This window comes from Crinia signifera, chromosome 5 (genome assembly GCF_055691185.1).
Source record: "Crinia signifera chromosome 5, ASM5569118v1, whole genome shotgun sequence".
NCBI classification, from domain to species: domain Eukaryota; kingdom Metazoa; phylum Chordata; class Amphibia; order Anura; family Myobatrachidae; genus Crinia; species Crinia signifera.
The window spans coordinates 2314272-2332596 of NC_139221.1; the positions used below are offsets into that span (position 1 = coordinate 2314272).

Sequence of the window (18325 nt, forward strand, 5' to 3'; positions counted from 1 at the left end):
CTGCTGTCTGTATAACTTTATACCGGCATTAAGCAGAACAATACAATACAGACACCGCTACAGGACTGCTCGTAGCTACGCATGTACTGCAAGCACCTGCTGTCTGTATAACTTTATACCGGCATTAAGCAGAACATGACAATACAGACACCGCTACAGGACTGCTCGTAGCTACACATGTACTGCAAGCACCTGCTGTCTGTATAACTTTATACCGGCATTAAGCAGAACAATACAATACAGACACCGCTACAGGACTGCTCGTAGCTACTGTACTGCAAGCACCTGCTGTCTGTATAACTTTATACCGGCATTAAGCAGAACAATACAATACAGACACCACTACAGGACTGCTCGTAGCTACACATATACTGCAAGCACCTGCTGTCTGTATAACTGTATACCGGCATTAAGCAGAACAATACAATACAGACACTGCTACAGGACTGCTCGTAGCTACTGTACTGCAAGCACCTGCTGTATGTATAACTTTATACCGGCATTAAGCAGAACAATACAATACAGACACCGCTACAGGACTGCTCGTAGCTACACATGTACTGAAGGCACCTGCTGTCTGTATAACTGTATACCGGCATTAAGCAGAACAATACAATACAGACACCGCTACAGGACTGCTCGTAGCTACACATATACTGCAAGCACCTGCTGTCTGTATAACTGTATACCGGCATTAAGCAGAACAATACAATACAGACACCGCTACAGGACTGCTCGTAGCTACTGTACTGCAAGCACCTGCTGTATGTATAAATTTATACCGGCATTAAGCAGAACAATACAATACAGACACCGCTACAGGACTGCTCGTAGCTACTGTACTGCAAGCACCTGCTGTATGTATAACTTTATACCGGCATTAAGCAGAACAATACAATACAGACACCGCTACAGGACGGCTCGTAGCTACGCATGTACTGCCATCACCTGCTGTCTGTATAACTTTATACCGGCATTAAGCAGAACAATACAATACAGACACCGCTACAGGACTGCTCGTAGCTACGCATGTACTGCAAGCACCTGCTGTCTGTATAACTGTATACCGGCATTAAGCAGAACAATACAATACAGACACCGCTACAGGACTGCTCGTAGCTACACATGTACTGCAAGCACCTGCTGTCTGTATAACTTTATACCGGCATTAAGCAGAACAATACAATACAGACACCGCTACAGGACTGCTTGTAGCTACACATGTACTGCAAGCACCTGCTGTCTGTATAACTTTATACCGGCATTAAGCAGAACAATACAATACAGACACCGCTACAGGACTGCTCGTAGCTACTGTACTGCAAGCACCTGATGTCTGTATAACTGTATACCGGCATTAAGCAGAACAATACAATACAGACACCGCTACAGGACTGCTCGTAGCTACGCATGTACTGCAAGCACCTGCTGTCTGTATAACTTTATACCGCATTAAGCAGAACAATACAATACAGACACCGCTACAGAACTGCTCGTAGCTACTGTACTGCAAGTACCTGCTGTATGTATAACTTTATACCGCATTAAGCAGAACAATACAATACAGACACCGCTACAGGACTGCTCGTAGCTACTGTACTGCAAGCACCTGCTGTATGTATAACTTTATACCGGCATTAAGCAGAACAATACAATACAGACACCGCTACAGGACTGCTCGTAGCTACACATGTACTGCAAGCACCTGCTGTCTGTATAACTTTATACCGGCATTAAGCAGAACAATACAATACAGACACCGCTACAGGACTGCTCGTAGCTACGCATGTACTGCAAGCACCTGCTGTCTGTATAACTTTATACCGGCATTAAGCAGAACAATACAATACAGACACCGCTACAGGACTGCTCGTAGCTACACATGTACTGCAAGCACCTGCTGTCTGTATAACTTTATACCGGCATTAAGCAGAACAATACAATACAGACACCGCTACAGGACTGCTCGTAGCTACACATGTACTGCAAGCACCTGCTGTCTGTATAACTTTATACCGGCATTAAGCAGAACAATACAATACAGACACCGCTACAGGACTGCTCGTAGCTACGCATGTACTGCAAGCACCTGCTGTCTGTATAACTTTCTACTGGCATTAAGCAGAACAATACAATACAGACACCGCTACAGGACTGCTCGTAGCTACACATGTACTGCAAGCACCTGCTGTCTGTATAACTGTATACCGGCATTAAGCAGAACAATACAATACAGACACCGCTACAGGACTGCTCGTAGCTACACATGTACTGAAGGCACCTGCTGTCTGTATAACTGTATACCGGCATTAAGCAGAACAATACAATACAGACACCGCTACAGGACTGCTCGTAGCTACTGTACTGCAAGCACCTGCTGTCTGTATAACTGTATACCGGCATTAAGCAGAACAATACAATACGGACATCGCTACAGGACTGCTCGTAGCTACGCAATCACCTGCTGTCTGTATAACTTTATACTGGCATTAAGCAGAACAATACAATACAGACACCGCTACAGGACTGCTCGTAGCTACTGTACTGCAAGCACCTGCTATATGTATAACTGTATACCGGCATTAAGCAGAACAATACAATACAGACACCGGTACAGGACTGCTCGTAGCTACTGTACTGCAAGCACCTGCTGTCTGTATAACTTTATACCGGCATTAAGCAGAACAATACAATACAGACACCGCTACAGGACTGCTCGTAGCTACGCATGTACTGCAAGCATCTGCTGTCTGTATAACTTTATACCGGCATTAAGCAGAACATGACAATACAGACACCGCTACAGGACTGCTCGTAGCTACACATGTACTGCAAGCACCTGCTGTATGTATAACTTTATACCGGCATTAAGCAGAACAATACAATACAGACACCGCTACAGGACTGCTCGTAGCTACTGTACTGCAAGCACCTGCTGTCTGTATAACTGTATACCGGCATTAAGCAGAACATGACAATACAGACACTGCTACAGGACTGCTCGTAGCTACACATGTACTGCAAGCACCTGCTGTATGTATAACTTTATACCGGCATTAAGCAGAACAATACAATACAGACACCGCTACAGGACTGCTCGTAGCTACACATGTACTGCAAGCACCTGCTGTCTGTATAACTGTATACCGGCATTAAGCAGAACAATACAATACAGACACCGCTACAGGACTGCTCGTAGCTACTGTACTGCAAGCACCTGCTGTCTGTATAACTGTATACCGGCATTAAGCAGAACAATACAATACAGACATCGCTACAGGACTGCTCGTAGCTACTGTACTGCAAACACCTTCTGTCTGTATAACTGTATACCGGCATTAAGCAGAACAATACAATACAGACACCGCTACAGGACTGCTCGTAGCTACACATGTACTGCAAGCACCTGCTGTATGTATAACTGTATACCGGCATTAAGCAGAACAATACAATACAGACACCGCTACAGGACTGCTCGTAGCTACTGTACTGCAAGCACCTGCTGTCTGTATAACTGTATACCGGCATTAAGCAGAACAATACAATACAGACACCGCTACAGGACTGCTCGTAGCTACTGTACTGCAAGCACCTGCTGTCTGTATAACTGTATACCGGCATTAAGCAGAACAATACAATACAGACATCGCTACAGGACTGCTCGTAGCTACTGTACTGCAAACACCTTCTGTCTGTATAACGTGGACATTCTACATTACGAGAACTTACCAATCCCTTCCACCTAGATGTACATGCTTCCTGTTTTTCACAAATATTTTAATGTACATCTCTACCAATTTCCTTTTACATGCATTTCTTCGAAAGTCTTGTGGCTGTGGAAATAAAGTGTATGTTTAGAACATTTCATTGAATAGCTGAACACGCACTTGAAGAACATTTGAAATGAGGTAATTTCACCATAGAACTTTCCATTTCCTAATGTACAGTACTATCCTAAATATCTATCATCCTAAATCACCATGCACCCAATTGCTTTCCCTTGTTTCCCTCCATAGTAACTTCTCTGGAGCTACATTCACTCTCCCAGCATCTCACCCCTCCTGCCACTGCCGCCTCAGTACTCAACCACTTGGTGGCACTCATGAGCTTCGATGTTACTTCTAAAAGGAAACCGATCACAGCGTCCTCAACCTGCCACCATAAAACACTCAAACACATCTCCTGCAACTATATGTATATCGTTCTCCTTGTATTAGCTGGTGACCTATCACCAAATCCACATTACGTGTATCCCATCACCCTTCCAGTCACTGTGTGTGTCCTATGGAATGTACGCAGTGTTTACAATATTATTAACATCCATCTCTTTATCTTCATCTCAGTCACCTCAACCTGCTGGTTATGTGGGAAACGCAGGCGATGTATGGTCAGGCGATGGTCCCTACTTCACAAACATCTTCAGGTCTGGTGACATAGGTTACAATATTACGGTCCTCAGTTCTGCCACATGATACATCACCGCTGACATTCTGTAACGTGACAAGCCAACATATTGAGTGTTTCTATACATTTATTGCAGTACTGTTAAGCGTCTCCTGCAACAGCGGGCACACAAACTGTTAGCAACCACCGTCGACATACCCGGGGTGTCGCAATATAGAGAATACATATAATATTTAGTCACCACATGTGCTGTTTTTAAACACGCACTTATCTTCACTTTGTCTGTCATGTGAAGGTTTCTTTTATATATCGCGGTTTTAGTAATATTACAATAAAGGTTACATTTTTTTGGCATTGTCATTTCTCTAAGGTGCACCACACCAAGACACACTTTCTCTTTCTGTAATAAAATATAAATTACTATATTTTTTTTATTTAGCATATTTTGAAGCTTTTCATGCATATTTCAAGATTTTTATGTTGCATATAATCCTGTTTCTAGTCATTACAGTGTGTGCCATCATGTGTAATGGGCATTATGGTGTGTGGTATAATGTGTATTGGTCATTACGGTGTGTGCCATCATGTGTAATGGGCATTATGGTGTGTGGTATAATGTGTATTGGTCATTACAATGTGTGCCATCATGTGTAATGGGCATTATGGTGTGTGGTATAATGTGTATTGGTCATTACGGTGTGTGCCATCATAGTTACATAGTAGCAAAAAAGGAGAAAGAGAAAAGATTGTCTTCTTTTTTTGGCGCACAGAAGAAAAAGATAGAGTATTTTAATTGTTTGTTGTAATGTTAATAAAATTTAACTTTTAATTTTCTGTTTAAAAAACTGCTTTTTTGTGAAGTATTAATGCAATAAACAAAATTAATAAAATCGGTGTCAGTGTGTCTTTATTTTTTAATTTAATTCTTATTCAGAGACGTGTGTTAAGCAAAAATCCTTTATTTTGTTGTTTTATCATGTGTGTGATACAATATTTCCTTTTAGTGGATTATATTTGTATCCAGGTTCCTCTTCATTTATGCTTCCTCTATGAGTATATTTTTGTATTAAGCTCAGAGGGATAGAGGGATAAACAGATATAAGTGGACAGATTTTTATGTATTTTTAGCTGTCCTGTCTTATTCTGCACATGAAACAATGTATAGGGTTGATTTTCTTTAGCAACACGTATTATTCTGATTTTTGTTTGTATTGTTTAATTTTTATGTTGGGGTATGTGACCTTTTTTCTCTCCAGCATCTATATTACACCATCCATAAATTTATATGGCGTGAATACACTGTTGTTGTTGAATGAATAATCTTCTGCTGATCCCGTAATGTGCTATATACCTCTGTTGGTTATGCGTTAGGATTGCGGTATTATTCAGTATTTATGAGTGTACTTTTATTACTCTTTTTAAATCAATTAATTTATGCACATCATTAAATAGATAGCTGTATTTTTATAATATGTCAGCAACAAGTTCAGTTGAAAAGTTTTCACTTAATAGATGACGGCGTTGTGTGATTTAATTTACACAGGACGCTGAGTGCTGAATGATTAGTTATGTTTTTATACTGTATCAGCGGCAGGTACAGATTGATATAATTTCCACTTGATAAGTGACAGCGTTGTGTAATTAGATTTATACAGAGCGCTGAATGCCAACTGCCTTTATTGATTTATAGCGTATCGGTAGCAAGTGCACTTTAATGCACCTTTGCTTCAATTATAGGTCAGCGTAATATGGTTTGAGCTGTATTTTTATAATATATCAGCAGCAAATTCGAATGAATGCAGTTTGTACCTAGTGAATGGCAGCGTTGTGTAGTTTTAATTTACACAGAGCGCTGAACGCTAGATAGATGTATTTTAATGATATATCAGCAGCAGGTTCAAATGAATATAATTTTCACTTAGTAGGGGATAGCGTTGTGTAGTTTAATTTACACAGAACGCCGAGCAATTGCCTTTATTAATTTGTAGCATGCCAGTGGCAGATTCACCTAAATTCACTTTTATTTCAACTAAGAAGCAGCGTTATATAGTGATGTCTGCGTTGTTAATTTATATTGTGCTAACAATGAGTGCAGTTGACTGCAATTTTGGCACAGTTAATGACAGCGTTATGTAGTTTAATTTACAAACGCTGTTTAGTGACAGCTGCGCTGTTAATTTATCATCTGTTAGGGTAGATACAGTATTCTTTTAATTATTATTCGCAGGGTATAGTTTAATTTATACACGCCGCTGGTAGTAGTTGTCAGTGCGTTTTTTCCACTTAGTAATAGTGTTTGTGTAGTTCAATCAATACACGTTAGTAGATAACGGCTGCGTTATTGATTTGTAGCAGGCTGACAATAGACGTATATTAGTGCAGTTTTTCCTCAATGAGTGACGGCGTTGTGTAGTTTAATTTACATATGCCGCTGGGTAATTACTGCACTGTAACTGTATCGCATTTATGGTGTGCTAGTAACAGATTCAAATGGATGCAGCTTTCCTTAGCTGATAATGGCGTCGCATAGTTTAATTTATGCACGCCACTGATAATAATCACGCAGTTAATTGATAGCGTGCTGGTAGCAACAAATTCAATTTAGGCAGAATTTTATCGATTAATAACGTTCAATTTATGCACATCACTATACAAGTGGATGAGATTTTTCCGCTAATAACAGTGTACTCTGCTAATGACAGTTGCGTTTTTAATTTGCAGCAAACTGATAGCGAGTTCAAAATAAATATGGTTTTACTCCTAATCGGTGACGGCGTTTAATGTAATTTCATTTATATACGCCGCTGGGTAGTAACTGCGTTTTAATATGAGTTCAGAATAGATGCAGTTATCCTCTATTACTTGCGGCGTTTGTATGTTATAAAGGACGCCGTCAGATAATGACTCTTAGCGTAATGGTACTTCACACTCGTGCCGCGTGTGTCTTCAACGCACACAAATGCAGACAGTGTTATACATAATCATTTAAGGTGCAGATGCTGTTAGCTATATGTTAGGTCTTCCCTATCACATAAGTATACAAACAAATTAATTAGACATTTTATGGACACACTGCCCGAGACGCCGACGCGCGTTTCACAAGGCAGTTTTATCAAGGCGAACCCGATCGTCCCGCTCAGGGCATATTTAAAGAAAAAGGAGTCACCAATCAACTGCTCTATCTTGTGTCACGTGACCTTTCCAATCTGTCAGAGTGCTTGGATATGGGATTTGTTCATTATCCCGCAGGTGAGTGAGGGGATGACGTTACGTTTGACACAACATCCTAGGTCATGTGGTTCAGTCAGCCTATCAATAATTATATATGGACAATAATCATATGAACATTATGTACATAAGCGATATTTAAATTGTGTCACAATTTTAGTGTATATATGTGATGTTTTTACGTTTCTGAAAAGAAGTTTGCCTGAAATATGGATTTTATCCTAAATAAATGATATTATCGGATATTTGATATTGGGATTCCTGAAAGTGATCTGTGAATTATTATAGTGAATTTTATAAGGGGATATTTTAAATGTTTTATTTTTCATTCTGTAATCAGTGATTTGGTGAGAAATGATTATTAGTGTGGTACTTCGTGTTTAGGTAGTGATCACATAATGTTGATCAGTGTATATATATGGGGGATGGAAACAGTGAAACAAAGCGGGTGTAAAAATATCAAACAAAAAATAAAGGATGAATAATTGAAAAGTGATAACTGGTGTAAAAATACATAGGTTGTATGTGCAGTTTCATTTGGTCAATTCTACCCTTTTAATCTGTAAGGGAAAGACTTTTTTAATTGTGAGTTTGAGACAATATGTGATTATTGTGCATTGTATGTGTTTATATTTGGGGAAAGAGGAATCCCACGAGATTGGTATATGTGTGGGGTTAGATTCGTCATTGTTTTATTACTTGAAATTATTGCTCATGTCCTTTGGTTCTTTTTTAAAGAAATGTGTGAAATTTGATTGGACCAGTTATTGGAGTAAATTAGAGATTGTGATAGTATTTAGAGGAAATGTACATAACTGTTACTTTCATTTAGCCCATTTGGGTGTAGGCTATCTAGCATAAAGATCATTTTAGTCTCGAATTGTAATAATTGCTTATCTATATTGCCCCCTCTGATATTTGGTTTCAGGTGTTTCATCCCAAAAGCTCGCAGGCCATTGGGATTCCCATTGTGTTGGTGTAAGAAGTGGGAGGCGATAGGTGTTAAGTTCTTGAAGTTTTTTTGATCTTGTCTTGCTTTCCGGATGCTGCCAATGTGTTCCAATATTCTGACTTTTAGTTTCCTTTTGGTTTTACCGATGTATACTTTATTGCAAGGACATGTTAAATGATATATTACTCCCTCAGTGGTGCAGTCAATGTATTCATTAATATTCCATTTTTTGTTGTACTTATCGTGGAATTGTGTTGTTGGCACCATGAAGGGGCAGGCCTTGCATTGTCGGCAGCAGTATGATCCTTTCTTAATGATTGGTGATTTGGTTAGGTTGGAAAGATGACTTTGGACCAGGGTGTCTTTGAGATTACGTGATCTTCTCCAGCTAGTTTGGACTTTATCTGGAAGGATTTCTTGGAGGTCTGTGTCTGTTTGGAGAACTGGCCAATGTTTCTGTAGTATTTGAATTATCTTCTGCCATTTGTTATTAAATGTTCCTATGAATCTAACTGGTTCTTCTTTCTGAGTTTTGATTTTGGGTATTAACAGAGCCTCTCGTGGTTGTTGTTTTACATCTTTCTTGGCCGTCTTAATTATTCTTTTACTGTATCCTCTCTGGTATAGTCTCTCACACAGTTGTTGTTCCCTTATTTTGAATTTGTCATTCTGGGAACAATTTCTCTTTGTCCTTAAGATTTCTCCTTTGGGGATTGCTCTAATTGTTGTTGGAAGATGGGAGCTAGTCGCGTGTAAAATGCTGTTAGTGGCCGTTGGTTTTCGATAGTTATCGGTTGTTATTTGTCCGTTTTCCTCAATCCTTATCTTTAGGTCAAGGAAATTTATTTCTTCTTTACTCATGTTTCCTGACAGTTTTAGATCAAGTTTGTTGTAATTGAGTTTATTGATGAATTCCTCCAGGCATTTTTGTTCTCCATCCCAGATTATCAGGATGTCATCAATATACCTTAGGTACAATACCACATGGTCGGTATATTGGTCATTATCCTCTGAGAACAGGATTTCCCTTTCCCACCACCCCAGGTAAAGGTTCGCGTACGTTGGGGCACAAGCTGTCCCCATCGCAGTCCCCTTTACCTGGAGGTAGTGCTTTCCATTGCAGGTAAAATAGTTCTTTGTAAGAACAAATTCCAGTAGTTTAAGTAAAAAGGAATTGAAGTCATTTTGTCTGCTCATACTTAGGAAAAATTCTACTGCCTTTATGCCGTTGGTATGGTGGATGCTTGTATAAAGACTTTCTACATCGTAGGTTGCCAGCCAGGTGTTAGGGCCTACCGTGATGTCTTGCAATTTTGTTAGTACGTCCATCGTATCTCTCACATACGATGGGAGTGAGAGTACAAATTGTCGTAGATATTGATCTATATACGTACTGGCTTTTTCTGTCAAGCATCCTACTCCGGAAACAATTGGTCTTCCCGGAGGTATTTTTGCATGTTTGTGAATTTTCGGCAGTAGATAGAGAGTTGGTATGATGACTGTTTCTACTTGCAGATATTCATGATCCTTCTTAGAGATAATGTTGTTGTTAAATGCCTCTTTAATTAAGTTGTTGTACTGTTGTAAGTAATTGGAGGTAGGGTTAAATGTCAGGCTTCTATAACATGTCTGATCATCAAGTTGTTTCTTTATTTCATCGATATACATATTTCGTGGCCACAAGACAACATTTCCCCCTTTGTCAGAGGGTTTAATAATTATATCTTCCCATTGTGAGATTTCTTTTAGAGCTCTTCTTTCTCCAAAGGTTAAATTATCATGATGTGATTCAAGTGGGTCAGATTCGCTAAAAAGATTATCGATGTCCTTAGAAACCAGGTCTAGGTATACCTTTACAGGTGGACATTTTTTGAATTCCGGAAAGAAATTAGACTTTTTCTTTATTTTACTGCTATCAAAGGGTTGTAGGCTCTGGTTAGTATCTTCAATACCGGTTTCCAATTCCTCCAGGATTTTTAGGGCTTCCAACTCTTCCTTTGAGAGTTGTAGTGAGGTTATAGGGTGGGTATTCTGTTCCTGTATCCTTTTTTGAGTGCAGAAGAATTTTTTAAGAAGAATTTTTCGAGCAAATAATTGAATGTCTTTCTCGCATTCAAAACGGTTGAGTTTGCTGACAGGCGAAAAGGAGAGACCTTTAGATAAAAGAGAGATTTGATCGTCATTTAAAGTTTTAGTTGATAGATTTATGATCTTAAGGTTGTCACTCTCTATTTCCTGTATTGTCGTCTCTCTCTGGGTTCTTCCCGCCATTCTCTGTTCTCTCGTTTTCTTCTTGTTCCCCTTCCCCCTCCTGGTCTTATGTCTTCCAGGTTTATACGTGTGTTTCTCGGGGTCATGTCTAAAAAAGGCCTACGGTTGGTGTTAAACATAGTCTGGGAGTTTTCCCCTTCTGAGGAGTCAGCCTCTGATGTTAAATATTGGTTTCCTACCTCATTTCTGTATTTGGGGGTGTAGGTCCTCCATCTATATACCGTATTCTGAGCAAAGTCTGTTTTATCCCTCTGTAGCTTTCTACGTTTTCTTTCTATTACTGTGGCTTCGAAGTCTTCCACTTCTTTTTTGTATTTATTGTAAACCTGTTGGAATTTTTCTAGGGTTTCAAATCTTTTTAATCTTTCAGCCAGGGTCGTAATTTCCTGAGTGTATTCTCTAAGGAGTATTTCGTCATGTTTTATTAGAATCTTGATAAGCTCTTTGGAGCACTGTGTGAGAGTGTTCTCCCATTCTTGCTTTAATTCCATTGTTGCAAGCTCATATGTTGGGAAAACTCTAGGCCGTAATCCTCTAGGTGTGATATTGTTTTTGAGCCCCCTCCCGCGTGAGAAACCCCCTCCCGCGATTCGCGGCACCCCCCGTGACTCCCCATCCCGCCATTCGTTGCACCCCCCTACCCCCCTCTCGCGATACGCGGCACCCCCCCCCCTCCCGCCATTCGCGGCACCCCCCCTCTCACGATTCGCGGCACCCCCAATAAGCAAACCCCCCCTCCCACGATTCGCGACTGCCCCCTCCCGCGATTCGCAGCAACCCCTCCCCGGCAACCTCCCGCGATACGCGCCCCCCTCCTGCAATTCGCGGCACCCCCCCCCCCCCCCCCCGCGATTGCACAAGCAAAACACTGACATAGAGTTTTTGAAGATTTATTTTCCATTTTTTTAATGTTTTCATATTCATTCTCATGTGTCGACATGGACACCAATAAAGTGCCACACATATGTCAACATTTACATGTGTTGATCTGACCCCCCCCTCCAACGATTTGCAGCAAACGCCCCCACGACACCCCTCCAGCAATTCACGGCAAATCACTCCCCCCCCACGATTCGCGGCACCCCCAATAAGCAAACCCCCCCTCCCACGATTCGCGACTGCCCCCTCCCGCGATTCGCAGCAACCCCTCCCCGGCAGCCTCCCGCGATAAGCGCCCCCCCCCCCCCCCTCCTGCAATTCGCGACCCCCCCCCCCCCGCGATTTCACATGCAAAACACTGACATTGAGTTTTTGAAGATTTATTATCCATTTTTTGAATGTTTTCATATTCATTCTCATGTGTCGACATCGACACCAATGAAGTGCCACACTTATGTCAACATTTACATGTGTTGACCTTTGCGTGTTTATTTTTTCTTGCAGCGATTCGGGGCACCACCACCCCGCCTCCCGCAATTCGCGGCACACACACACACCCCCCCCGCGACCTCCCACGTTTCGAGGCAACCAACGCCCCCGCGACCTTCCGCGATTCGCGGCAACCCACCGCGCCCCCTCCCACGATTCCCAGCACTCCCTTCCCCTATGCCCACACACCCCTATCACTACCCAGCTTCCTGCTCTCCTGAACCGTAACTTCCACCACTGGGGAGTCGCTGACGCTGTGTTGCCCACATACCCCTATCATGCCTCATAGCCCAGCCTCCTGCTCTCATGTACCCTAACTCCCACCCAGTAGGAGTAGACACTGACTCAGGGCCACCGTCCTGTACTCCTGTACTGCCACGCTGGACCCCCACCCACTGGCAGAAGCTGCACAGTGTCTCCCACCCTCCTCTTTGGTCCCCCTTATGCCCACACACCCTCCTCTTTGGTCCCCCTTATGCCCACACACTCCTATCACTACCCAGCCTCCTGTTTTCCTGTGTCGTGACCTCCGCCAGTGGGGAGCCACTGACTCAGAAACACCCTACTATACTATTGCACACACACCTAAACAACACGCACACACAGCCCCCCACCCACAAATGTCACTGTACCCTCCACACTATCAATGTACATCTTACTCTGTAACTGCTTTTTAATTAAACAAAACAATACACACCCCCTTCCACATCATATGCTCTCTATGTAACACATTTCACCTATAACTCAAGTTGCAATACAGGCCATCTTTCATACAATTCTAACCATATTTCTCATATACAAACGTTCACAAATTAAGGGGGCGCAGCCCCTTACGATGGTGTGAAGAGCGCCCATAGGGCGCGATGAATCACCGAGTTTAAACGTATTTATTGTGTCCACCGACACCACCATTCCAGGAAAAGAGTTCCACAGTTTGACTGCTCTGACCGTAAATAATTTTTTTCTTTTGAAGGAACGAAATCTTCTTTCTTTTAATCTAAACTCGTGCCCTAGCGTCCTAGATTCTTTTCTTGCAGTAAAAAGTGTGCTTGACAGTTCTTTATATTGGCCCTTGATATATTTGTACATGTTGAGCATGTCCCCCTTAAACATCCCAAAGTGCTCAATCTCTGTGCGTAGTTTAAATTCTTCATTCCCCTGATTAACTAAGTTGTTCTTATTTGGGTTTTTTCTAATTCTACGATGTCCTTTTTATAGTGTGGGGCCCAGAACTGTACTCCATATTCGAGGTGAGGTCTAACCAATGCCTTGTACAGTGGCATAATTAATTTTATGTGTAATGGACATTATGGTGTGTGGTATAATGTGTAATGGGCATTATAGTGTGTGGTATAATGTGTAATGGGCATTATGGTGTGTGGTATAATGTGTAATGGGCATTATGGTGTGTGGTATAATGTGTAATGGGCATAATCATGATGCAGTGTGCAATTTTTTATAAATGTTTTTTGTTTGTTTTTTTCTAATATGAAATGTGCCCTGCAAGGTCATCAGCACCCTAGAATCCTAGAATGAAAACTAACTCCAGAGTGCTAGAGCTGACTGGCCTGCATTCTCCCAGCACTCACTGCATTACACGTTTTCCAGAACTCCCAGTAGCTGACCCTCTTAGCTACTCATATCCTTTCTAGTCTGATCTTTTTATGCCAACATTGTTATTACCCTGCCATTGATATTATTCTAGTGCATGATAAGTCTTATACAGATGGAGCTCTTGCTAGGGGTGTGCGCCCACCACCTCGCCACCCGACCCCCAACCCGAGCCCTGCCCGCCTCCCTGAAGCGGAGACGGGCAGGGACCTGCAGCGCCGCCATCAAGAGACTGGGACGTGCGTGCGTGTGAGACGCACGCGCGTCCCAGTTCAGTGTAGCCCCTGTCTGCCGGCGCTCCCCAGAGGGGAGGGTCTGGCGAGCCCCGGCCATGGATGTCGGGGGCTACATCTGTATAAAACCTGCTACCTTTGTCATTGCTGCTTCAAGCTAGGGCCCCATACTCCAGTCCAGTCCGGGTCCACACTTAAACAAACCCGTGACATCAACCAACCAATAGTAGTTACCAGCCTGGTATCTGAGCAATAAACCCCACAAGGCCGCTGCCAAGGTGTCATCATGGACTGTTAACTGTTCTTGTTCCCTACATTCAATCTGTCTCCAAATAAACAGATCCACGGACTCCTTATCTCCCACCTTGACTACTGCGATAGTCTCCTTCCTGGTCTTCATATATATAGAGGATGATGACGATGATCATCTTCCTTGCTTCCGTTTCCCATCTGCTCGGTCAGTTTCTCCTTTGGTGATCTGTATTCCACCTCACTGTAAAATATATTAAAGATAAGCAGGGCTGTTACAAAGTTTTGCATTTTTTGTTAAAACGTTTTTTTCTTTTTGGTTTAAACCAATTGCATTATCCCTTTCAGTGGCACTCCGCTAACTGTCCGGGTTATGCTCCAGGGCTCAGACTGGAGTGCCACTGCCTGCACGCCTTCCTGACGGGCAGTGCCAACGAGCTGAGCACTGCGCTCAGCTTCAGCTGCCCGGCCATGCCTCCCTCTCTCGCCTGTGTGCGGTGTGACCGTGTAACGTCACGCCGCACATAGCTGGGTTGCCGGGGGCAGGGCAGCGGCTGATGGAGTGTTCAGCGGCGCTACCCTGGGGCAGATGTATTAATCCTGGGGAAGAGATAAAGTGGAAGGTGATTATGCACCAGCCAATCAGCTACATTTGAAAACTGAGAGTTAGGAGTTGATTGGCTGGTGTTATCACCACCCCCATGTGACATTACTCGGTATTACGGCTGTGTAACATTATCCATCCAAAGCTATTAGTCTTTGATATCATTTATCTGACATCGTACAATACAGCCTATAAACACACAAAGTGCCCTCTGAGACACTGACATAGCACTGACGTGAAACAACCATGTACAAGATTACACCACGGGTGTCTGTGTGTTGGGAGTTGTTCACCAATAAGATTGAGACGGTAGTTGTGGTTTTCTCCTGTCCTATAGGATTGTTAGGGGAGGAGTTTGTGGAGTCTTAGCTGATACTAGCCAGATTTAATACCTACCTGATCTGGTTCATCCTCCATGGCCAGCCAATCACAGCACATCAACCAGCACAAAGCAAAAGACTACAGCGACTATACACCTGACATCACAGCCAATCACAGCATCAAACACCCGGAGGGAGACTATAGCATACGGGAGATGTAGGATTACATGTTATATGTAGTGCTGTGTGCGCAGATGTAGAAATACATGTTATATGTAGCGCTGTACGCACAGATGTAGGATTATATGTTATATGTAGTGCTGTGTGCGCAGATGTAGGATTATATGTTATATGTAGTGCTGTGTGCGCAGATGTAGGAATGCCTGTTATATGTAGTGCTGTGTGCGCAGATGTAGGATTACCTGTTATATGTAGTGCTGTGTGCGCAGATGTAGGATTACCTGTTATATGTAGTGCTGTGTGCGCAGATGTAGGAATGCCTGTTATATGTAGTGCTGTGTGCGCAGATGTAGGATTACCTGTTATATGTAGTGCTGTGTGCGCAGATGTAGAATTACCTGTTATATGTAGTGCTGTGTGCGCAGATGTAGGATTACCTGTTATATGTAGTGCTGTGTGCGCAGATGTAGGATTACACGTTAAATGTAGCGCTGTGTGCGCAGATGTAGGAATGCCTGTTATATGTAGTGCTGTGTGAGCAGATGTAGGATTACCTGTTATATGTAGTGCTGTGTGAGCAGATGTAGGATTACCTGTTATATGTAGCGCTGTGTGCACAGATGTAGGATTACCTGTTATATGTAGTGCTGTGTGCGCAGATGTAGGATTACCTGTTATATGTAGTGCTGTGTGCGCAGATGTAGGATTACACGTTATATGTAGTGCTGTATGCGCAGATGTAGGAATGCCTGTTATATGTAGCGCTGTGTGCGCAGATGTAGGAATGCCTGTTATATGTAGTGCTGTGTGCACAGATGTAGGAATACCTGTTATATGTAGTGCTGTGTGCGCAGATGTAGGATTACCTGTTATATGTAGTGCTGTGTGCGCAGATGTAGGATTACCTGTTATATGTAGCGCTGTGTGCGCAGATGTAGGATTACCTGTTATATGTAGCGCTGTGTGCGCAGATGTAGGATTACACGTTATATGTAGTGATGTACGCACAGATGTAGGATTACCTGTTATATGTAGTGCTGTGTGCGCAGATGTAGGATTACCTGTTATATGTAGCGCTGTGTGCGCAGATGTAGGATTACCTGTTATATGTAGTGCTGTGTGCGCAGATGTAGGATTACCTGTTATATGTAGTGCTGTGTGCGCAGATGTAGGAATGCATGTTATATGTAGGGCTGTGTGCGCAGATGTAGGATTACATGTTATATGTAGTGCTGTGCGCGCAGATGTAGGATTACCTGTTATATGTAGTGCTGTGTGCGCAGATGTAGGATTACCTGTTATATGTAGTGCTGTGTGCGCAGATGTAGGATTACATGTTATATGTAGTGATGTATGCACAGATGTAGGATTACACGTTATATGTAGTGCTGTTTGCACAGATGTAGGATTACATGTTATATGTAGTGCTGTATGCACAGATGTAGGATTACATGTTATATGTAGTGCTGTAGGCGCAGCTGTAGGATTACATGTTATATGTAGTGCTGTATGCACAGATGTAGGATTACATGTTATATGTAGTGCTGTGCGCGCAGATGTAGGATTACCTGTTATATGTAGTGCTGTGTGCGCAGATGTAGGATTACCTGTTATATGTAGTGCTGTGTGCACAGATGTAGGATTACCTGTTATATGTAGTGCTGTGTGCGCAGATGTAGGATTACACGTTATATGTAGTGCTGTGTGCGCAGATGTAGGATTACCTGTTATATGTAGTGCTGTGTGCACAGATGTAGGATTACCTGTTATATGTAGTGCTGTGTGCACAGATGTAGGATTACACGTTATATGTAGTGCTGTGTGCGCAGATGTAGGATTACATGTTATATGTAGTGCTGTATGCACAGATGTAGGATTACACGTTATATGTAGTGCTGTACGCACATATGTAGGAATACCTGTTATATGTAGTGCTGTATGCACAGATGTAGGATTACCTGTTATATGTAGCGCTGTGTGCGCAGATGTAGGATTAGAAGTTATATGTAGTGCTGTATGCGCAGATGTAGGATTACACGTTATATGTAGTGCTGTGTGCGCAGATGTAGGATTACACGTTATATGTAGTGCTGTGTGCGCAGATGTAGGATTACCTGTTATATGTAGTGCTGTGTGCGCAGATGTAGGATTACACGTTATATGTAGTGCTGTACGCACATATGTAGGAAGGCCTGTTATATGTAGTGCTGTATGCACAGATGTAGGATTACCTGTTATATGTCGTGCTGTGTGCGCAGATGTAGGATTACCTGTTATATGTAGTGCTGTGTGCACAGATGTAGGGTTACACTGTATATGTAGTGCTGTGTGCACAGATGTAGGGTTACACTGTATATGTAGTGCTGTGTGCACAGATGTAGGATTATATGTTATATGTAGTGCTGTGTGCACAGATGTAGGATTACCTGTTATATGTAGTGCTGTGTGCGCAGATGTAGGATTACATGTTATATGTAGCGCTGTATGCGCAGATGTAGGATTACACGTTATATGTAGTGCTGTACGCACAGCTGTAGGATTACATGTTATATGTAGTGCTGTACGCACAGCTGTAGGATTACATGTTATATGTAGTGATGTATGCACAGATGTAGGATTACAGGTTATATGTAGTGCTGTATGCACAGATGTAGGATTACCTGTTATATGTAGCGCTGTGTGCGCAGATGTAGGATTACACGTTATATGTAGAGATGTGCGGTGGCCACTTTTTCGGGTTTTGATTTTGGATCTGGATTGGTTTTGGCAAAACCACCCTTGTGGGTTTTGGATCTGGATTTTTATGAAAAAATGCAAAAAATTGCTAAAATAACAGAATTTGGGACTGTTTCTGCCCCTAAAGTATTATTAACCTCAATAACATTAGTTTCCAGTCATTTCTAGA

The 18325-nt window shown here is 42.3% G+C and overlaps 1 protein-coding gene across 8 annotated transcripts in view; it reads right to left on the bottom strand.

Annotated features, from left to right (window-relative positions):
• LOC146079851 (uncharacterized) overlaps positions 1-18325 on the bottom strand; it is a 109611-nt gene that overhangs the window by 46746 nt on the left and 44540 nt on the right. For 6 of the 8 annotated variants that reach the window (XR_014474756.1, XR_014474758.1, XR_014474757.1 and 3 more), the window contains exons 3-4: positions 14432-14560; positions 3730-3833 (exon numbers count right to left, since the gene is read on the bottom strand). The gene's annotated coding sequence lies outside the window, so the exon portion shown is untranslated. Of the gene's footprint in view, positions 1-3729; positions 3834-4347; positions 4491-14431; positions 14561-18325 lie in introns of all 8 variants that reach the window. The other 2 variants (XM_083186509.1, XM_083186507.1) reach the window with 1 other exon arrangement.